Consider the following 18,498-nt stretch of genomic DNA (forward strand, 5'->3'; position numbering starts at 1 on the left):
TGACCATAGGATCATAATGACTCACGGGGCAGAACCGGTTAATGTGCGCCCCTATAGGTATGGATATAACCAGAAGGCTGAAATCGAGCGTCTGGTTAAAGAAATGTTGGAGAGTGGCATTGTGCAACCAAGTAGCAGCCCTTTCTCTTCACCGGTCCTACTTGTGAAGAAGAAAGACAACACCTGGCGCTTCTGTGTAGATTACCGCGCCCTGAATGAAGCCACCGTGAAGGATAGACATCCCATACCGGTAATTGATGAGTTATTGGATGAACTAGCCGGAGCAACTATTTTCTCCAAGATCGACTTACGAGCCGGCTATCATCAAATTCGTATGTACAAGGATGACGTCCACAAGACCGCTTTCAGGACGCATGACGGGCACTACGAGTTCCTCGTCATGCCATTTGGTCTAACTAACGCACCAGCAACGTTTCAGAGGTGCATGAACGACGTCTTCAGACATTACCTCCGCGATTTCATCTTAGTTTTCTTTGATGACATCTTAATTTACAGTCAGTCTGAAGAATCACATCAGAAGCATCTCGCTATTGCTCTTCAGGTACTGAGAGATAACCAATTATACGCCAAGATGTCCAAATGCAGCTTTGGACAACCTTCTATTGGTTATCTAGGGCACATAGTGTGCCAACAAGGGGTTCGGGCAGACCCCGAAAAATTAGAAGCCATGCAGAAATGGCCACTGCCTAAGGACTTGAAAGGACTCCGCGGATTCCTCGGTTTGACTGGGTACTATAGGCGTTTTATACAAGGTTATGGTTTGATCGCACAGCCTTTGACCCAGATGCTCAAGAAAGGAGCCTTTCAGTGGTCGGATAAGGCTAGGGCAGCCTTTGAAAAGTTAAAGCTTGCCCTTATGTCTGCGCCCGTTCTTACACTCCCGGATTTCAACCAGCAGTTCACAATAGAGACAGACGCATGTGAGGTTGGAATTGGGGCCGTTCTCAGCCAAGGAGGCCACCCTATCGCTTATATGTCTAAGGCGCTCACAAGTAGAGCGAAGCCTCTCTCTACTTATGAGAAAGAACTACTAGCGATAGTGTTGGCAGTGGAAAAGTGGCGGCCCTACCTTATAGGGCGTAGATTCACAGTTAAGACGGACCAAAATTCTCTAAAGTACATGTTAAAGCAGAGAGTATCCACGCCTACCCAACAACGTTGGTTAGCAAAGCTGCTGGGATACGATTTCGAAATAGAGTACAAAAAGGGTCCGGAAAATACAGCGGCCGATTCTCTCTCTCGATTGACTGAGCAGTTCATGACTCTTTCGGTAGTGGAAACTGATGTTTGGGATAGGTTAGCCCAGGAACAACAAGCAGATCAGTCCCTAAGGCTAGTCCGTGCATCAACAGAACAACATCCAGGATCCATTCCCTTCTATACGTCAGAGGGAATCTATTATATAGGAAGAACCGAGCAGTGGTTCCTCCAGAGTCTGGGCTTAAGCAGGAACTCCTGCGTCATTTCCATGACACCCCTGCCGCGGGTCATGAGGGGGTTTCTAAAACCCTAAGCAGAATTAAAGCCCAATTTTGGTGGCGTGGCATGAAGGCAGAGGTACAAAGGTACATCCGGAGTTGCCTGGTATGCCAGAGGGAAAAGTACGAGGCCATTAGACCTCCAGGACATTTAGTTCCCCTCCCCATACCAGCCAAACCATGGACCGATGTGACCATGGATTTTATTGACGCCATGCCCCGCTCCGAAGGCAAGGAAGCTGTGCTAGTGGTAGTGGACCGTCTGACCAAGTACAGCCACTTCGCTCCCTTGCCTAGGTCGTATCAAGGGCCAATGGTGGCCAGCGTGTACCAGGAGTATGTTGGAAAGCTCCACGGAATGCCACAATCAGTCGTATGTGACAGAGATTCAATTTTCCTTAGCGCATTTGGCAGGAGTACATGAAGCTTATGGGTACAACGCTCAAGTTTAGTACAGCCCATCACCCACAGACAGACGGGCAGAGCGAAATCGTAAATCGATCTCTTGAAACCTATTTGAGGTGTTTTGCAGGAGAAAGGCCACAGACTTGGGTAAAATTCTTACCTTGGGCAGAGTGGTCTTACAACACCAGTTTACATTCGTCAACAGGAATGACGCCTTTTGAAGGTGTATATGGGACCCCTCCTCCAAGTATCCCTAGATATGAAGGAGGTACAGCAGACGACGACAATGTAGACTGCGAGCTACGCACCCGTGAGGAAGTCCTTGACTCCCTCAAGCAAAACATTGCCAAAGCCCAGAACAGGATGAGACAGGTCTACAACAAAGGGCGAAAAGATCGAGAATTCGAAGTGGGTGATTACGTGTGGTTGAAGAGGTTGCCCCTCAAACAACGATCGTTAATGGGCCAACCCTATTCTAAGCTACTACCAAGGTATTATGGACCGTTTCCGGTATTACAAAAAGTAGGAAAGGCAGCATATCGACTGGGACTTCCGCGGGAAGCAATGGTGCACCCAGTTTTCCATATCACCAGGCTCAAGCCTCATCATGGTGATATTCCTACAATGATCGAGCAGATACCGGAACAGGACAACTTGCCCACTCCCTATCGTATACTCAAACATAGATATGTCCAAAGACAAGGGAGAACACGGCATGAGGTATTAGTGGAATGGGAGGGACCTGACAGAGGAACCTCTTGGGAAGAGTTTGGGTCAGTGGCTCATCGCTTTCCCTCCTCTAGCGCTCGAGGACAAGCGCATTCTAGGGAGGGGGAATCTGTTACGGACCAACTTGTAGGTCCAGACCCAACTCGGCGTGATCAGGCCGAAACCAGTCGGTCAAGACGAAAGGCCTCGGATTTGTGGACACAGGCGCTAAGGCAGCACGAAGAAAGTCCAAGCGAGGCTAAGTCAGCACTCGAGCCAGTTGCAGCGGGCGGCGTGGGAGGAGCAACTAGGTCCGAAAGAGTGCTCAAACCAGGTGGAACTCAAGACGTTCTAGAACCTATTGCGAGGCTCACCGAGCTTGATCAGGTTAATCCGAGCGTGAGTCCAAATTCCCCGAACGCTTGAGCCTATCTAAAGCCGAGAGGCTTAGGTTCAGGTCCGAGCCAATCGGACTTGACCCATGCTCGAATTTCCGAAGTGTGGGCGGTAACCCACACGAGGTCCCCGCCCTAAGTCCACAAGACTTAGGGACTTTAGCTTTCGATTTTTGAGTTGGGCGCTAGGCCCGGTTTAGGTTGCGTCATCTATTTCATGTCGACGTCAAGTTTTGTAGTAGAGACCTAGCAAGGCGGGTTGTGCCTTGCGCATTTTTGACATTAGACTAAGTAGCGAGCTAGGTTAACATGTAATTAGGGCTCGCATTATGTTTAGTATATATTCTGTAAACTCAATGTAGAAAGGATCGAAAAATTAATCAAAGATTGGTATTTGGTGTGGCACTCTCTCTCTCCTCGCACGAGGCTTCTCCCCTCTCGTCTCCCACCTTGTTCAACCCGAGAACCAGGCGTCTTCTCCCCCTCGCGTCCTCTACCTCCACGACGCTTCCGAATCCAGAAATTCCTTGAAGAGCCGCCGTCCGAGACATAGGCATAAGGAAGAAGGCATCGGCGGATCTCCACCACCGGCGGCGATCCCTCCCTTGTCACGTAAGTACCCCCTTTCGAGCTTTTTCAAAGTTCTGAAATCGGTGCCTTTGCCCTGATCACGAGGGTACTGTGAGGCCGATTCCAGCATAGGGAAGATTGAAGGCGACGGATCTACCGCCGGCTTCAATTCGACACCGAAGAGGAGACGAATTTCGATCTCTCTCTCGCTGCCCGATTGCTGCATTCTGCCTTAGAACACAGGGCGTCTTCTCTCGGTTCCTCCCTCGGCATACCCGAAGAGGGGAATCAGAATTTGGGCGTTTTCTGTTCTAATCAGAAATTGCAGATCGCGTCGCGGGATTGAAATCAGACGTTTGATCCCTAGTAGGCAGTTGGCCGGATTAGAAAGACAAATCGATAAGAAAATTACAATTTCTAGCGGCCTGTTCTCCCTTTTGATCTGTCGGACCAGAGGCTCAAAAGTTAAGAAATCTCGCTCTCTGGTCGAGATCTGAAGAAGAGGAGTGATCCCCGTGAATCGCCCAGAAAAGAGCTTTCTAAATATCAAAAAGGGGCGAGTTCCGTCGGCTGGATCTCGAGATAGAATCTCGCCGGAAAATTGTTGAATCCGGCCATCGCTGCTAATTCCGGTGGTCGCCATTGATTCCGGCGTTAGGGACCGAATTGCCCTTCTTCCCTAGTGTTTTAACTAAAATTTGAAAGGGGTATTACGGTCAATTAAGTTCCGAGCGTTAGCTCAGGCCGCCGGTGCGAATTGGAGCTTCCTCCTCCGTCGCATCTGCCATTTCCGGCAAGTCCACCTCCGTTTCATCTCAGCCTTTAATTTCGACATCTGTCCATCATCCAGCCGCCATCTGTGCCCTTGTCCCAGCTGCTGCCATCTGTCCCGATTCAGGATCAGCTCGCAATCAGCTGCTCCACCGAATTAGGAAGCAATCTCGCAGCCGCCGCTCCCCTTCCAGCTCCTCGCCATCTCCACCGCGTCAACCCTAACTCGCAAGGATCCTCACGCGTTCATCTTGACACGTGTCGCAATCCGAGCCAGCCCTCCGCCACCTCACTCGCCACCTCACCTGCCAGCTACCCACCTTGGTCCCGCATCTCGCCACTTGTCCCCAGCCAGGCCCTGCGAGATCCCCTTTTCCTATTTCCTTGGATCTTTCCTCCTTAGTTTAGGAAACTCCTCCACCTCGCGCCATCTTACCTATTCTTCCTCAGCCGTTTCCTCCTTTCCCTCTTGATCCGATCCGCAGTAATCCTCCACCGTAGATCTGGTCCACGTGTCCCCATCTCAGCCTTAGCCTCATCCGAGCTCACACGAGAGCGCCACCTGGCCCTTCGCCCCCAATCTCCTCTCCTTCCTTGTCGCATTTCTCCCTAACCCTTAGGCGAGAATTCGAGCTCCATTCCTAAAGCTAGCTTCTCTAGCTCTCTCTGTCGTGTCCGTCCGTCTTGCCACGTGGCAAGCATCGGTGCATTCCCTGGGTAAGACCAGCCCAGTCAACCGAACCCACTAGGCAACCTCCTGCACCGAACCCGCACCTAGGCTAAACCTCTACCGAGCCAACCTAGATCGGCATTGACCCTTAGCCTTAGTCAACTAGGTCAGCTAGTCCACCAAGCCCACTTCGTTGGTAGCCTCCCTTAGCGACTCGAGCCTACCTCGAGTGACCCTTGACCTACTTGACCCGGACCCATTGACTCGGTCCATTTAGTCAACCACCTAGTTAGTTGAACCTTCCGCACTTGGTCAACTTTGACCAGCACCGTGAGCTTAGGCTCGACCTTAACCTCCCTTACTGAACCAACCTATTAGCTAGGTCAACCCGTGACTGAACCTAAACCCTGTTTGACTGAGCCTACCCTGACCCGAACCTGCTTGACTAGACCTACCACCTAGTAGAGCCCAACCGAAACCAGCCAACCCAGCCTTAGCTAGGATTAGGTTCAGCCGGCTCGCCGGCCCTTACAACGGCCCCTGCCTCTTCGTCGGCATCCACCGGCGCCCGTGGCCGAGCCACACTCCGGAGTTAGGCAGGCAGGCGCTGTCGCTGTGACAGCAGCCCCCCTCGGCAGTCCAGGCGGCCCTTCCGGCCCTGTTCCGTCTTCTTCAGTGCAGCAGCAGCACATCGGCAGCAGACGCCAGGCGACCTCGTCCTGATCGGCGACCCTCGACCAGACAGCAGACGATCGCTCCCGGCATCCTCGACGGCACGACCGTAGCAGTTCGAGACAGCGTCCTCGTTCCCGGCGCGCGTCTGCCTCTAGGCCCAGCGAGTGTCAGCAGCGGTCTTGGCTCGACGTTAGCGCTGCTACCGCAGAATTCATCGCGGCAACAGCGCAGCGGCCACCGTAAACGAGCAGCGACCAGACCTCGGCAGTCAACCCGTCCACCAGCGTGCGGCCTACCTTCAGCGTCTTCAGGCAGCGGTCAGCCCGAGCAGCAGGCTACGTGGAGGCACACCTCAGTCGGTCTTCCTGTTCTGTGAGCTGCAGTGCTCGGGGGCAGGTCATCACCCCGAGACCTATCCGGCTACGCCAAGGGCGATCCTTGGCCGGTATCGTCTCCTATCCCCCTTGTAGCTTCGGGCGGGATTTGCTTTCAGTCGTAGGTAGCATATTAGTTTATTTCCAGCATTTCTGTTTTAGCCTTGGCTTCGGCCTAGCTCCCCCGTGAGGTACCTCGAGGGCACTGTGCCCGAGACACGACCACAAGGAGCCAGACCCCTATTTACTTCTGTTGGGTGTGGTTTGTACGTTAGTGTGGTTTGCGTGGTTTGTGAGTGAGATTGAGTGTTCTCTTGTATCGCTCGCGAATTGTAAAGGCCTCACGACCCTGTTAGTGTTTTTGTAGTAGGCAGACTTAGTTAGGAATATTTGGGACTCGGGTAACCTACAAGTGTATCTCCCTACCTATTGGGTTTTGCGCCGGGGTCCTGTCCGGCCGGGTAGATCATTGTGTAATTACCTAGGTTTTTCGGTTTTTAGAATAGGCCTCAAGAAGGTCCTGGGAAGTTTAGGATCGCATTGGTCGGATTTTCTTAGGCCAACCGGTGTGGACCTAACACTACTAGGTTATCAGGCAATACCATCAACAACTATAACTGATTATGAGCACCATTTACAGCTGAAAGTTCATACTTACACATGCATGCTTAATCTTGAGACAAGCATATGACTACTGCAGATCAACCAGTAGCAACACATCGACAACGTCAGAGCCCGCCACAAAGAACCGTAGCTACCGACGGTCAATCATCGTTTCGTTTTGACATCACTGCGGACGACGTTTAGGAAGAACAGCATTAAAACTGCCCACCGGCGCCCGAACGTACTGAGAATCCATAAGCCGACGTAACGACAGAAATAACCAACGATCAGCACAAAGCTGAGAGGCCAAAGCCGCACGCCCAAGCCCTCCGCACACCATGCGGATGGGCTGCGTTAATGTCCTTAACAAGACGGCGTTCCACCAAAGCGGCAGCAATACAGAGACCAAACGTAGGGGCAAACAACTTAGCGTCAACCACACCAATATAACAAGCACATCACCCAAACGGTTCATGGCAACCAAAACAGCCATGACGCCGATGGGAGACGCAGCCAACGCCACTCATGCGCCAAGACATCAGGCGCTTCCAACGGTCGCCTTCACGCCGGCATAGCCATGCGGACAAGCGGAACTTGGAGGCGCATAATGTTGAAACGCGAGATAGATTCTCGATCAAACCGAACCGTCGTGGAACAACCGATAAAAACAAGCAAGAAGCAAACAGCAAAGGCAACGGGGATCCGTCAAACCGAGCATCAATCTCCTACGCAGGTGATTTGGGCGATCGCTCCCGGGTAAAAGGGGCTAACGCGAATCACCTAGTCTACCATAATGTTCCAGACCATTCGTGAATCCACTTGTGTACCTGATCCGGTCCCAAGGACACCGCAGGCGCTGTCGGGGAACAGCGAGCACTGCAGGCCGAGGCCAGGCAGGAAGGACACGTTGCATAGCACCTGCCAAACAAAGGCCTTGACAGCAGTCGGAGGCCGAGAAGAAGGCAGTCGCACCGCGTGGACTACAAATGGCCCAGGCAAAACCGGACGCAGGAGAAGCTGAAAAGACAGCTACGGAAGCACGCGGAACCAAGAAAAAATGGCCGCTCGCAGTGAAGAAAGGGCACACGAGGGACGGCAGCAAGGTCGAAGGGTGTCAAGTCCGTCGATCCGAGCTGGTGGTTAACCTATAGGTGATTTGGGCGATGGCTCCCCCATAAAAAGGGCCAACGCGAAAATCACTTGGTCTACCATAAATATTAAATATTTTTGAAGTATCAGCGAATTCGCTTTCTGTATCTGTTAGGTCCACACCGTTGGCCAGAAAATCCGACCAATGCGATCCTAAACTTCCCAGGACCTTCTTGAGGCCTATTCTAAAAACCGAAAAACCTAGGTAATTACACAATGATCTACCCGGCCGGACAGGACCCCGGCGCAAAACCCAATAGGTAGGAGATACACTGTAGGTTACCCGAGTCCCAAATATTCCTAACTAAGTCTGCCTACTACAAAAACACTAACAGGGTCGTGAGGCCTTTACAATTCGCGAGCGATACAAGAGAACACTCAATCTCACTCACAAACCACGCAAACCACACTAACGTACAAACCACACCCAACAGAAGTAAATAGGGGTCTGGCTCCTTGTGGTCGTGTCTCGGGCACAGTGCCCTCGAGGTACCTCACGGGGGAGCTAGGCCGAAGCCAAGGCTAAAACAGAAATGCTGGAAATAAACTAATATGCTACCTACGACTGAAAGCAAATCCCGCCCGAAGCTACAAGGGGGATAGGAGACGATACCGGCCAAGGATCGCCCTTGGCGTAGCCGGATAGGTCTCGGGGTGATGACCTGCCCCCGAGCACTGCAGCTCACAGAACAGGAAGACCGACTGAGGTGTGCCTCCACGTAGCCTGCTGCTCGGGCTGACCGCTGCCTGAAGACGCTGAAGGTAGGCCGCACGCTGGTGGACGGGTTGACTGCCGAGGTCTGGTCGCTGCTCGTTTACGGTGGCCGCTGCGCTGTTGCCGCGATGAATTCTGCGGTAGCAGCGCTAACGTCGAGCCAAGACCGCTGCTGACACTCGCTGGGCCTAGAGGCAGACGCGCGCCGGAACGAGGACGCTGTCTCGAACTGCTACGGTCGTGCCGTCGAGGATGCCGGGAGCGATCGTCTGCTGTCTGGTCGAGGGTCGCCGATCAGGACGAGGTCGCCTGGCGTCTGCTGCCGATGTGCTGCTGCTGCACTGAAGAAGACGGAACAGGGCCGGAAGGGCCGCCTGGACTGCCGAGGGGGGCTGCTGTCACAGCGACAGCGCCTGCCTGCCTAACTCCGGATGTGGCTCGGCCACGGGCGCCGGTGGATGCCGACGAAGAGGCAGGGGCCGTTGTAAGGGCCGGCGAGCCGGCTGAACCTAATCCTAGCTAAGGCTGGGTTGGCTGGTTTCGGTTGGGCTCTACTAGGTGGTAGGTCTAGTCAAGCAGGTTCGGGTCAGGGTAGGCTCAGTCAAACAGGGTTTAGGTTCAGTCACGGGTTGACCTAGCTAATAGGTTGGTTCAGTAAGGGAGGTTAAGGTCGAGCCTAAGCTCACGGTGCTGGTCAAAGTTGACCAAGTGCGGAAGGTTCAACTAACTAGGTGGTTGACTAAATGGACCGAGTCAATGGGTCCGGGTCAAGTAGGTCAAGGGTCACTCGAGGTAGGCTCGAGTCGCTAAGGGAGGCTACCAACGAAGTGGGCTTGGTGGACTAGCTGACCTAGTTGACTAAGGCTAAGGGTCAATGCCGATCTAGGTTGGCTCGGTAGAGGTTTAGCCTAGGTGCGGGTTCGGTGCAGGAGGTTGCCTAGTGGGTTCGGTTGACTGGGCTGGTCTTACCCAGGGAATGCACCGATGCTTGCCACGTGGCAAGACGGACGGACACGACAGAGAGAGCTAGAGAACGCTAGCTCTTAGGAATGGAGCTCGAATTCTCGCCTAAGGGTTAGGGAGAAATGCGACAAGGAAGGAGAGGAGATTGGGGGCGAAGGGCCAGGTGGCGCTCTCGTGTGAGCTCGGATGAGGCTAAGGCTGAGATGGGGACACGTGGACCAGATCTACGGTGGAGGATTACTGCGGATCGGATCAAGAGGGAAAGGAGGAAACGGCTGAGGAAGAATAGGTAAGATGGCGCGAGGTGGAGGAGTTTCCTAAAACTAAGGAGGAAAGATCCAAGGAAATAGGAAAGGGGATCTCGCAGGGCCTGGCTGGGGGACAAGTGGCGAGATGCGGGACCAAGGTGGGTAGCTGGCAGGTGAGGTGGCGAGTGAGGTGGCGGAGGGCTGGCTCGGATTGCGACACGTGTCAAGATGAACGCGTGAGGATCCTTGCGAGTTAGGGTTGACGCGGTGGAGATGGCGAGGAGCTGGAAGGGGAGCGGCGGCTGCGAGATTGCTTCCTAATTCGGTGGAGCAGCTGATTGCGAGCTGATCCTGAATCGGGACAGATGGCAGCAGCTGGGACAAGGGCACAGATGGCGGCTGGATGATGGACAGATGTCGAAATTAAAGGCTGAGATGAAACGGAGGTGGACTTGCCGGAAATGGCAGATGCGACGGAGGAGGAAGCTCCAATTCGCACCGGCGGCCTGAGCTAACGCTCGGAACTTAATTGACCGTAATACCCCTTTCAAAATTTTAGTTAAAACACTAGGGAAGAAGGGCAATTCGGTCCCTAACGCCGGAATCAATGGCGACCACCGGAATTAGCAGCGATGGCCGGATTCAAACAATTTTCCGGCGAGATTCTATCTCGAGATCCAGCCGACGGAACTCGCCCCTTTTTGATATTTAGAAAGCTCTTTTCTGGGCGATTCACGGGGATCACTCCTCTTCTTCAGATCTCGACCAGAGAGCGAGATTTCTTAACTTTTGAGCCTCTGGTCCGACAGATCAAAAGGGAGAACAGGCCGCTAGAAATTGTAATTTTCTTATCGATTTGTCTTTCTAATCCGGCCAACTGCCTACTAGGGATCAAACGTCTGATTTCAATCCCGCGACGCGATCTGCAATTTCTGATTAGAACAGAAAACGCCCAAATTCTGATTCCCCTCTTCGGGTATGCCGAGGGAGGAACCGAGAGAAGACGCCCTGTGTTCTAAGGCAGAATGCAGCAATCGGGCAGCGAGAGAGAGATCGAAATTCGTCTCCTCTTCGGTGTCGAATTGAAGCCGGCGGTAGATCCGTCGCCTTCAATCTTCCCTATGCTGGAATCGGCCTCACAGTACCCTCGTGATCAGGGCAAAGGCACCGATTTCAGAACTTTGAAAAAGCTCGAAAGGGGGTACTTACGTGACAAGGGAGGGATCGCCGCCGGTGGTGGAGATCCGCCGATGCCTTCTTCCTTATGCCTATGTCTCGGACGGCGGCTCTTCAAGGAATTTCTGGATTCGGAAGCGTCGTGGAGGTAGAGGACGCGAGGAGGGAGAAGACGCCTGGTTCTCGGGTTGAACAAGGTGGGAGACGAGAGGGGAGAAGCCTCGTGCGAGGAGAGAGAGAGTGCCACACCAAATACCAATCTTTGATTAATTTTTCGATCCTTTCTACATTGAGTTTACAGAATATATACTAAACATAATGCGAGCCCTAATTACATGTTAACCTAGCTCGCTACTTAGTCTAATGTCAAAAATGCGCAAGGCACAACCCGCCTTGCTAGGTCTCTACTACAAAACTTGACGTCGACATGAAATAGATGACGCAACCTAAACCGGGCCTAGCGCCCAACTCAAAAATCGAAAGCTAAAGTCCCTAAGTCTTGTGGACTTAGGGCGGGGACCTCGTGTGGGTTACCGCCCACACTTCGGAAATTCGAGCATGGGTCAAGTCCGATTGGCTCGGACCTGAACCTAAGCCTCTCGGCTTTAGATAGGCTCAAGCGTTCGGGGAATTTGGACTCACGCTCGGATTAACCTGATCAAGCTCGGTGAGCCTCGCAATAGGTTCTAGAACGTCTTGAGTTCCACCTGGTTTGAGCACTCTTTCGGACCTAGTTGCTCCTCCCACGCCGCCCGCTGCAACTGGCTCGAGTGCTGACTTAGCCTCGCTTGGACTTTCTTCGTGCTGCCTTAGCGCCTGTGTCCACAAATCCGAGGCCTTTCGTCTTGACCGACTGGTTTCGGCCTGATCACGCCGAGTTGGGTCTGGACCTACAAGTTGGTCCGTAACAGATTCCCCCTCCCTAGAATGCGCTTGTCCTCGAGCGCTAGAGGAGGGAAAGCGATGAGCCACTGACCCAAACTCTTCCCAAGAGGTTCCTCTGTCAGGTCCCTCCCATTCCACTAATACCTCATGCCGTGTTCTCCCTTGTCTTTGGACATATCTATGTTTGAGTATACGATAGGGAGTGGGCAAGTTGTCCTGTTCCGGTATCTGCTCGATCATTGTAGGAATATCACCATGATGAGGCTTGAGCCTGGTGATATGGAAAACTGGGTGCACCATTGCTTCCCGCGGAAGTCCCAGTCGATATGCTGCCTTTCCTACTTTTTGTAATACCGGAAACGGTCCATAATACCTTGGTAGTAGCTTAGAATAGGGTTGGCCCATTAACGATCGTTGTTTGAGGGGCAACCTCTTCAACCACACGTAATCACCCACTTCGAATTCTCGATCTTTTCGCCCTTTGTTGTAGACCTGTCTCATCCTGTTCTGGGCTTTGGCAATGTTTTGCTTGAGGGAGTCAAGGACTTCCTCACGGGTGCGTAGCTCGCAGTCTACATTGTCGTCGTCTGCTGTACCTCCTTCATATCTAGGGATACTTGGAGGAGGGGTCCCATATACACCTTCAAAAGGCGTCATTCCTGTTGACGAATGTAAACTGGTGTTGTAAGACCACTCTGCCCAAGGTAAGAATTTTACCCAAGTCTGTGGCCTTTCTCCTGCAAAACACCTCAAATAGGTTTCAAGAGATCGATTTACGATTTCGCTCTGCCCGTCTGTCTGTGGGTGATGGGCTGTACTAAACTTGAGCGTTGTACCCATAAGCTTCATGTACTCCTGCCAAAATGCGCTAAGGAAAATTGAATCTCTGTCACATACGACTGATTGTGGCATTCCGTGGAGCTTTCCAACATACTCCTGGTACACGCTGGCCACCATTGGCCCTTGATACGACCTAGGCAAGGGAGCGAAGTGGCTGTACTTGGTCAGACGGTCCACTACCACTAGCACAGCTTCCTTGCCTTCGGAGCGGGGCATGGCGTCAATAAAATCCATGGTCACATCGGTCCATGGTTTGGCTGGTATGGGGAGGGGAACTAAATGTCCTGGAGGTCTAATGGCCTCGTACTTTTCCCTCTGGCATACCAGGCAACTCCGGATGTACCTTTGTACCTCTGCCTTCATGCCACGCCACCAAAATTGGGCTTTAATTCTGCTTAGGGTTTTAGAAACCCCCTCATGACCCGCGGCAGGGGTGTCATGGAAATGACGCAGGAGTTCCTGCTTAAGCCCAGACTCTGGAGGAACCACTGCTCGGTTCTTCCTATATAATAGATTCCCTCTGACGGTATAGAAGGGAATGGATCCTGGATGTTGTTCTGTTGATGCACGGACTAGCCTTAGGGACTGATCTGCTTGTTGTTCCTGGGCTAACCTATCCCAAACATCAGTTTCCACTACCGAAAGAGTCATGAACTGCTCAGTCAATCGAGAGAGAGAATCGGCCGCTGTATTTTCCGGACCCTTTTTGTACTCTATTTCGAAATCGTATCCCAGCAGCTTTGCTAACCAACGTTGTTGGGTAGGCGTGGATACTCTCTGCTTTAACATGTACTTTAGAGAATTTTGGTCCGTCTTAACTGTGAATCTACGCCCTATAAGGTAGGGCCGCCACTTTTCCACTGCCAACACTATCGCTAGTAGTTCTTTCTCATAAGTAGAGAGAGGCTTCGCTCTACTTGTGAGCGCCTTAGACATATAAGCGATAGGGTGGCCTCCTTGGCTGAGAACGGCCCCAATTCCAACCTCACATGCGTCTGTCTCTATTGTGAACTGCTGGTTGAAATCCGGGAGTGTAAGAACGGGCGCAGACATAAGGGCAAGCTTTAACTTTTCAAAGGCTGCCCTAGCCTTATCCGACCACTGAAAGGCTCCTTTCTTGAGCATCTGGGTCAAAGGCTGTGCGATCAAACCATAACCTTGTATAAAACGCCTATAGTACCCAGTCAAACCGAGGAATCCGCGGAGTCCTTTCAAGTCCTTAGGCAGTGGCCATTTCTGCATGGCTTCTAATTTTTCGGGGTCTGCCCGAACCCCTTGTTGGCACACTATGTGCCCTAGATAACCAATAGAAGGTTGTCCAAAGCTGCATTTGGACATCTTGGCGTATAATTGGTTATCTCTCAGTACCTGAAGAGCAATAGCGAGATGCTTCTGATGTGATTCTTCAGACTGACTGTAAATTAAGATGTCATCAAAGAAAACTAAGATGAAATCGCGGAGGTAATGTCTGAAGACGTCGTTCATGCACCTCTGAAACGTTGCTGGTGCGTTAGTTAGACCAAATGGCATGACGAGGAACTCGTAGTGCCCGTCATGCGTCCTGAAAGCGGTCTTGTGGACGTCATCCTTGTACATACGAATTTGATGATAGCCGGCTCGTAAGTCGATCTTGGAGAAAATAGTTGCTCCGGCTAGTTCATCCAATAACTCATCAATTACCGGTATGGGATGTCTATCCTTCACGGTGGCTTCATTCAGGGCGCGGTAATCTACACAGAAGCGCCAGGTGTTGTCTTTCTTCTTCACAAGTAGGACCGGTGAAGAGAAAGGGCTGCTACTTGGTTGCACAATGCCACTCTCCAACATTTCTTTAACCAGACGCTCGATTTCAGCCTTCTGGTTATATCCATACCTATAGGGGCGCACATTAACCGGTTCTGCCCCGTGAGTCATTATGATCCTATGGTCATAGGATCTCTGCGGTGGAAGCCCTTTTGGCTCCTCAAAGACGTCCTCATATTGATTCAGCACCAGCTGAATTCGTTCTGGTACTATTTCTTTCTGCTCTTCTTTTTCTGGCACATCAGTAGCGAGTGCCATTACCCAGCACGCGGGCTGCTCGGCTTCAATTGCCCGAAGTGCAGTCTTGGGACGAGTTGTGCTGGTTAAGCCCTGTAGCGTCATGGGCTCTTCGTCGCCGTCGGGAGTGAAGGTCATGCTGAAGTTCTTCACATCCCACGATATGATGCCAAGCGTGAAAAACCATGGCATCCCGAGAATAAGGTCCACTCCATCTAAAGGAATGACTAAGAAGTCGATCTTGAACGGTTTTCTCCTGATCACAACTTCTATGCCTTTCCCTTCGTTATGGCACTTTAATCTCATACCCCCTCCCACGATTATAGTTTGGGGGTGGCTTGATTCAAGGGAGACGTTGCATCTACGTGCCGCTTCCTCTGTTAGGAAGTTTTAGTCGCTCCGTTATCAAGCAGAATCAGGACCTTATGTCCGTTTATCCTCCCAAATACCCTGAATGAGTTGGGCTTATTGGGATCTTGCATTGAGTGCAGAGACTCTGCCTCGGTTGGCTTTTCTTCTTTGGCGGGAGTCTCTTCAATTCGGACTTCTTTCTTTTTCTCGGCTTGTTTAGCTCGCCTCTTGATAACTATTTCCTCATCTGATGAGGACGAGCTGGTCTCATACGGCGTAGTAGACGAATCGCTACACGAACTAGACTCGTCATCGCTTACCACCTGTACCCTGTAATACGTTGGGCACTGATGGTTCTTGTCCCACTTTCCCTCACATCTGTAGCACAGGCCTTTCCGCCTGAACTCTTCAATCTGTTTAGGCGTGAGGTAACGCGTTGGTGGTTTTCGGCCTTGCCCTTGGTTTGGGCCTTGTGGTGGCCGATAATCACTCCCTCTTCGGATGGGAGTTGGTTCCTTCCCTCTAAATCGAGAACCAGAGGAGTAGGAAGGTCTCCTCCTCTGCTTGTCCATCTTATGAGCCTTCTTCTCGGCTCTCTTCTCCTCTATTTGCTCCTCGTAGAGACGGGCCATGGCAAAACATTCTTCCAGCCTGTTGAAGCGGTGAATTTTCAATTCTCTCTTCACTTCGCTTTTAAGGCCGCCTTTGAACGCTCCGATGAGGGCCTTCTCTGGCCACTGGACCATGCTAGCCAACCTCTCAAATTGACGTTGGTAGGCTGCAACGGTTGAGGATTGGACCAGATTCTTGAGGTCCTCATCATAATCGATGAATGTTGAATCTCCGAACTGTAATTGGAGACTCGCCTTGTACTTCTCCCAAGTTGGATCTGCCGTTTTGTGATCGAACCACAAATAATGGGTTGTGGCCTCTCCTGTCATGTTCGCAGTGGCAATTTCAATCCACTCGTCTTGGGGTACACGATGGCACAAGAAGTACCTCTCGGCCATGAATAGCCACTCCCGTAAGTGCTCCCCATTGAATTTGGGAAACTCATAACGAACGGTGGGAGTTCGCCTCTCTTCTTGAAGCTGACGTTGCGCTCTTCTAGGACGTAGAGGAGATTCGTCCTGTTCCACTTCTGAATCGTAATAGGTGCGATTCATTCTGCTGCTAGCGAACCTTTGCACTCTTGGCGTTCTATAATATTCGCTAGTGGGCTCAATGGGCTGTCGCTCTTGCGGGGGACCCATATGTAAAAGTCTGCCCCCTTCCGTACTTGTTCCGATGTGCGAGAGATTGTTCGGATCTATCTCAGTATCGGTGGGGTAGGTAGGGGCACCTAACACACCTTTGCCTTTGTTCGGACCCTGAGTGGTCCTTTCCCCTCCTGGGTTCTGGTTGGTCGCTAACTGCTTCAAAAGACCGCGAATTTCATCCATCTCATTTTGCCGCTCTCGGTTTTGTCTTTCCAATTCTCGTTTGCGGACTTGATCGGATTTGTTCATATCATTTCTCATTTGCAACAGCTCTTTTTCAATGTTCAAAATTCTGCCCATGGCATAGTTGGGAACTGGTCCCGCTTGTGTGCTTGGAGCTTCCTCAGGTTGATCGTTGAGGGGCTCCTCAAGGACAGGCTCGTCGGGATTGAACTGCTTCTTTGACTTACCCATAATTGTTTAGGGCGGTTATATGTCAAAGAACTACCGAAGAAAGAAATCCTAGCTAAAATTCCAAAAAACTGACGCTGCCACTCTCAAGCGCGAAGTCGCTGTCCGACTCCTAAACTGCTGGCTGATCCCTGCCCGAAGACCTGATCTGCCGACTGACTCTGCCCTACTGCCCTACGCTGCCGCTGCCCTAGCTGCCGGTAGCGCGTTTAGAGGCAAGGGAGACGGGTTGGCCCGTCTAGTGCCGCGCTTCGCCTAAGCGCCTCGGCACTCCCACTTCGCCCACGGCCGGGCTTTTAGAAGCCTAAATCACCGCACCCTCCTGGTGCCTCGGTGACGAACCGGGAGCTCGGCTGCCCTCGGGTGCACGGAATGTACAGCCCCCTACTTGCTAAAAGTGAGCAAGCAAAGCCTTAAACACGTACGAAGACGGAAGTCGTGGGGACTCCAGAAAACTAAAATCTGCTCTAGATAACCGAAAATAGACTGACTAGATAACCAAAAGAAGTCCACTGACACTCGGGAAATCCGAAAAGAAGACCGTCTGCACTGCCGTTGATGAAGCTTCCTCGTAGGTCTAAGTGCTCGAACCGACGGTGTTCCTCAAGATTCGCTCTGATACCAATTGTTAGGACCACACCGGTTGGCCTAAGAAAATCCGACCAATGCGATCCTAAACTTCCCAGGACCTTCTTGAGGCCTATTCTAAAAACCGAAAAACCTAGGTAATTACACAATGATCTACCCGGCCGGACAGGACCCCGGCGCAAAACCCAATAGGTAGGGAGATACACTTGTAGGTTACCCGAGTCCCAAATATTCCTAACTAAGTCTGCCTACTACAAAAACACTAACAGGGTCGTGAGGCCTTTACAATTCGCGAGCGATACAAGAGAACACTCAATCTCACTCACAAACCACGCAAACCACACTAACGTACAAACCACACCCAACAGAAGTAAATAGGGGGTCTGGCTCCTTGTGGTCGTGTCTCGGGCACAGTGCCCTCGAGGTACCTCACGGGGGAGCTAGGCCGAAGCCAAGGCTAAAACAGAAATGCTGGAAATAAACTAATATGCTACCTACGACTGAAAGCAAATCCCGCCCGAAGCTACAAGGGGGATAGGAGACGATACCGGCCAAGGATCGCCCTTGGCGTAGCCGGATAGGTCTCGGGGTGATGACCTGCCCCCGAGCACTGCAGCTCACAGAACAGGAAGACCGACTGAGGTGTGCCTCCACGTAGCCTGCTGCTCGGGCTGACCGCTGCCTGAAGACGCTGAAGGTAGGCCGCACGCTGGTGGACGGGTTGACTGCCGAGGTCTGGTCGCTGCTCGTTTACGGTGGCCGCTGCGCTGTTGCCGCGATGAATTCTGCGGTAGCAGCGCTAACGTCGAGCCAAGACCGCTGCTGACACTCGCTGGGCCTAGAGGCAGACGCGCGCCGGGAACGAGGACGCTGTCTCGAACTGCTACGGTCGTGCCGTCGAGGATGCCGGGAGCGATCGTCTGCTGTCTGGTCGAGGGTCGCCGATCAGGACGAGGTCGCCTGGCGTCTGCTGCCGATGTGCTGCTGCTGCACTGAAGAAGACGGAACAGGGCCGGAAGGGCCGCCTGGACTGCCGAGGGGGGCTGCTGTCACAGCGACAGCGCCTGCCTGCCTAACTCCGGAGTGTGGCTCGGCCACGGGCGCCGGTGGATGCCGACGAAGAGGCAGGGGCCGTTGTAAGGGCCGGCGAGCCGGCTGAACCTAATCCTAGCTAAGGCTGGGTTGGCTGGTTTCGGTTGGGCT

This window comes from Nymphaea colorata, chromosome 3 (assembly GCF_008831285.2).
Source record: "Nymphaea colorata isolate Beijing-Zhang1983 chromosome 3, ASM883128v2, whole genome shotgun sequence".
NCBI lineage: Eukaryota > Viridiplantae > Streptophyta > Magnoliopsida > Nymphaeales > Nymphaeaceae > Nymphaea > Nymphaea colorata.